A 5,142-nucleotide genomic window follows, 5' to 3' on the forward strand; every position below is an offset into this window, starting at 1 on the left:
GATGATGGTGATGGTGGTGATGTTAGTGATGATTGTGATGTATTAGTGATGATGGTGGTGATGTTAATGATGGTGGTGATGTATTAGTGATGATGGTGATGGTGGTGGTGATGTTAATGATGATGGTGGCGATGTATTAGTGATGATGGTGATGATGTTGCGCCCGCCCGGGCCTCCTCCGCCTCGCCTCGCCATCTTCTCCGACATTCAAACTCCGAGCCTCTCCCTCCCGCGGTTTCACTCCGAACCCCGCGGTAACGGACGGCGATGGCGGTGACGACGACCACCACGACGACGACGACGTCGACGATGTCGATGATGTCGGTGACGATGTTGAAGAGGTGGGGGAGCAGCACAGAGCGCCGCACTCTTTCCCCTCCGCGGACGCGCGCGCCGCGTCACGAATCCCTCCGCCGGGTGCTGCGCCCGGGCGCATCACTCGCGCAGCTGACGGGCGGGGGTCACGCAGCTGACGGGCGGGGTGACGCAGCTGACGGGCGGGGGTCACGCAGCTGACGGGCGGGGGTCGCGCAGCTGACGGGCGGGGGTCACGCAGCTGACGGGCGGGGTCACGCAGAGGCCGACGGCGCCGAGCGGCGAGCAACAAACAGCGCCGTCGAAGACTTCGAGACGAGGCGCGACCCTCTGCATGCTTCCCACACTGCAGCCAGATATGGCTGCAGGGTTTGGTGGTACATGGAGTACATGTGGTACATGTTGTTCACGTTTATTGTGAAAATTCGGTCACAGTTCCTATGGTCACTGTTTCATTGCTTTCATGGCTTTATTTTGGTGATTTTCGAAACTTTTTTGGGTTTGGCCATGTTTGTTTGTTGTAGTACAGAGTTAGACTGATGGCCTTAATCTAAGTTGTCTTGTGGTTGTTGTTTGACTTGCATCCCACTGGGATTTGTGCACACAGTGTTGGTGTGCGGTGCTTTTTCTGCAATATTTTGCTGTCTTTTCTTGGATTTTCTGTTTGCACATAGTCACTTTAAGATGTTTTCTTGTTCATGTTTTAGTTTTTTTGTTTGTTGCGTTTGCACCCCATTCAAGAGCCGAATGGTTCACAGTGCGAAACCTAATAAATGAACTTGAACTGCGGACCACGCAGTGGACCGCTGTGATCGCGCTCCTTCGACGGAGGAGCAGCAAAACGTTGACGATAATCCGACCCCCACAAACAATGATGGGTCAGCGTGCATCGAAAGACGCTGTGTCCACGTGTGAAGAAGGCACGCGATGAGCCAGCACTTGCCGACTCACTACCATGGTGTCTGTTCCTGTGAACCATGTGGAGGGGCTCTACCAGACAGTTTCGTCTCATCCGTACTGTGTTCAGACACTGCACTGCAGGTCACAAACGCACTCTCACCCACCCACTAATTTACAGAATCACCCACTAACTTACAGAATCACCCACTCATCACTCACAGAATCACCCACTCATCACTCACTAACTTACATAATCACCCACTCATCACTCACTAACTTACAGAATCACCCACTCATCACTCACTAACTTACAGAATCACTCACTAACTTACTTACAGAATCACCCACTCATCACTCACTAACTTACAGAATCACCCACTCACTAACTTACAGAATCACCCACTCACTAACTTACAGAATCACCCACTCATCATTCGCCCACCACACTGCATCATCACAGGTCGAGACTCGCCACCTTCTGTCTATACCAAGGACCGGGACCGTCACTGCCCCTCCGTCGTCGATGTCCGTGAGATCTTCTTGTCCGTGAGATCTTTTTGTGCGCTAGATCTTCTTGTGTGCGGTCTAAGTTGCACTGTGACTAAAACGCTTCTCTCTCTGCTGAACTTAGCAATTCCCTCCCATCTTTCCCCACAAGCTCTTACCACAATAACATTGCTGCTCTATTCAGGAAACGTGTTGCAATCTCTGATCACATATTTCGTCGTGCTATTTGTTGCTGCCCGCTTGACGTGTTTGGGTCTGTGCTCTGCAACTGTGTGTATCATCAAACGAGGCAAAGGAGCAACACGTCCACATGCCTTATTTTATTAACGTCAATGTGACCATCATCGCCGTCACTGCTCGACTCGACACTATGTACACGGCTGCTGCGAGTGCTGGACCGCCCTCGTCACCAGGCCAGTGTTATGATGGTGACGCTCATCATATTGATGGTGGTGACGCTCATCATATTGATGGTGGTGACGATGGCGCGCATCCCACATCGCTCACAAATCGACGACTCACGGACAGGCAGGTACACCACCAGCCGTGACTGCCAATGCCTCCTCCATGACTGCCCGTGCCCTTATTGCCCGTGCCCTTATTGCCCTCGGCCAAACGCTTGCACCTCGTGACCACCCAATGCTTTCCTTGGCAGCCCCATGGCCTTGTGACCATTGCCCCCGTGACTACCAGGATCCGTGCGATTGTTCATGTCCCTCGAAACTGTCTGTGCCCTGCGTGACCGCGCATGCCCCCTGTGCAATATCGTAGCCTGGTCGGCACTCCCCCCCCCCCCCCCAGGCTTTTATTTGGTGCTATCTGGGCGCCTCAGGATCCAGTGCAACCGCAACACTGCCCCTTGTGACTGCCCCGGTCACTTGCGAATGAGTCTCTCACCCGGGTCTCTTGAACCACCACCTGCTCAGACAGAACACACTGCGCCCAAACGTGACTGCCCGAGCTGCACTGGTCTACCACTGAGGCCTTGCCCCCTGCGACTGTCCATGCCATCCCGCAACTGCCCTTCGAGGAGGGTATTTATGCCACCCCCGGCTCTGCATCATCCCTACCCTGATGATTGGTCAACACAGACAGGTGCGTTGCCGAGTTTAACAGCAGCTGCTAGAACATGTCCCGTTCCTTCCCGACCCCCCAGAGATGTCACAACACGAAGTGTGGTAAGGCTGAGGGGGCTGTGCAGATGGGTGAAACGAGGGGGGCCTTGAGACAGTGACACGGGGAGAGACACGCGGGCATAAAGAGAGAAGCGCACAGAGACAGAGAGCTCGAGAAATAAAGCCACAGACATGGATAGACACTTAGACAGTGATGCACAGAGACAGAATATAGACATTGAGGCACAAAAACAGACACCGAAAGACACGAGACTGAAAGGAAACACTGATAATATGGAGATACACAGAAATGATACAGACACTGAGCCACAGCAGAAACACCGAGGCACGCACGCAGACGCTTTGTAGCGGTCCCCAAATACGCGGGGGCCCTGTGCACACATTCCCCACGGGCAGACGGAACGGGCCGCCGCCTGGCACGCCTGTGAGCCGAGTGTCGCCCCCACAGGGGCATCCGCGGCCTCTCTGCATTACGCAAAAACACCCATCAGCAGTTCCTGAAGAACTGCACTGTGGGCCTCTCTTGCCTTGGGTCACCAGCAAAACTAATTTGAGCAAATGTGAGACCAACTGACAGCAGCGATACAGTGAGAAAACCGTGGTGAACCGGTTTCATCCGTGTTAGGACTCATCAGCACAGTATAGTAACTGATGTTCACTGCTGCAAAGTCTACCTCTGGGAACTCTATGTACTGCATAGACATATATAAGTTGGGACCCCTTCAAAATTGGTTAGGACCACAATTCAGTTCTTCAGGAACTGCTGATGGTTCAAGGCTCACTGCTTTTTGCACGTCTCTGCGGTGGTGTCGTTTGAAGTGGATGGTTTTGCAGCAGCCTGCACGCCGATTCTGTTAGGATTGGCGTCTTCTCGTCATTTACAGATTTTATGATTGGAGAACGTTATCGTGTGCTTAATAATCTCGATACTAACTCGTCGATCGGATGCATAGCTTCACCCCCTGCACGAACCCGCACTCGCAAGAGGCACAGCAATCGCTCCGCACATTTTGGAACCCTCTGTCCGAGTCGGCAACAATTTACCACGAGCTGCGACGTTCACACAGAAATATCAAGACGCAAAGAATCAAGTGGAATGTCGCGCTTTCCCATGACATTCCAGCTCTCTCTAGATTTCGCTAAAAGTTACCAAAGATAGACCAAGAAACGGGGTTCGTGTTACCCAGGGGTCCATTCGGCGTCGACGAGGCTCGACCGGGGCAGCCGGGAGAGCGGCTCCGCCGACCGCCACGCGGCAACTTCGACGGCACGTCGGGCGGCCCCCCGTCGCGGCACGGCTCGGCTCGGCAAACCCGGCAGACCGAGGAGGGGTGCCCGGGGGACGCGCGCCGTCATCGCGAGCGGGAAGAGGGAGGGGCCCGGGAATGCCCACGTACCCCAAACGGGGGGAGGGGCTGGCAGGGTCACTCCACCACCCCCCCCTTCACCGGCACGAAGTCGCCCGCGACGTCCCACGTGCGTGTCGCAGGCCGTTGGCACCGGCTCGTCGGCGCCGGGCAGACCGCCGCGGCGGTGCCGCTCGCCGGCGCCGCTCGCCAGCGCCATGGCCGCGACCGCAAATTTAAATCGCGCCCTCGCTCGCGCCCTCGCCCGTGCCCGGTGACGAGGGCCGGGCGCGGCTTCATGGGGTGCGACGCGTCGACGTCGTTCCGCGCGACGGCGTCGTTTTGGCGCGAACTTCTCGTGGGGGCAGGCGCGAGCTGCGTGCGCCTGCCCCGGGACGACTCGCGCGCTTTTGATTCCCCGTAAGTCGCTCGCTCCGCTTCCTCATCCACCCGCAACTCGCCCACCGACCGACCGCTTGACCGCTATCTGACGACCCCGTGACGGACGCGCGTGAGCAGAGCGAACGGACCGCCAACAAGAGAAAAGATACAATGTGTGTAAATAATAAAAACACTAATCGTTAAATACGAGTGGGAACTTTACACGTGGATTAGGTGCTACAGGAAGCGGGATGGGTGAATGGGAAACGAGAGTCGTGCTCGCTCCTCCGTGCTCGTGTAGTGTCGGCCCCTGCCGCACGCGGTGGCCCCGGGGCACCGCGCAGGGATCTTTGATCCCCTCAGCACCCCCTGCGGTATTGCAAGCCCCCCCCCCCCCCCCGAACTAAATGTCCCCGCTCCGAGGCTCCGAGGGTCAGTGGTGGAGCCCCGAGCGGACCCCGCACCCTCCCCAACTAAAACGCTCCGCCGTCCGCAGCCCGAGCTGGTGGTGTGCCCCACCCCGGAAGCTTCCCCCCCCCCCTTTCCCCCCCCCCCCA

The sequence above is a fragment of the Lampetra fluviatilis genome, chromosome 20 (assembly GCF_964198595.1).
Source record: "Lampetra fluviatilis chromosome 20, kcLamFluv1.1, whole genome shotgun sequence".
NCBI lineage: Eukaryota > Metazoa > Chordata > Hyperoartia > Petromyzontiformes > Petromyzontidae > Lampetra > Lampetra fluviatilis.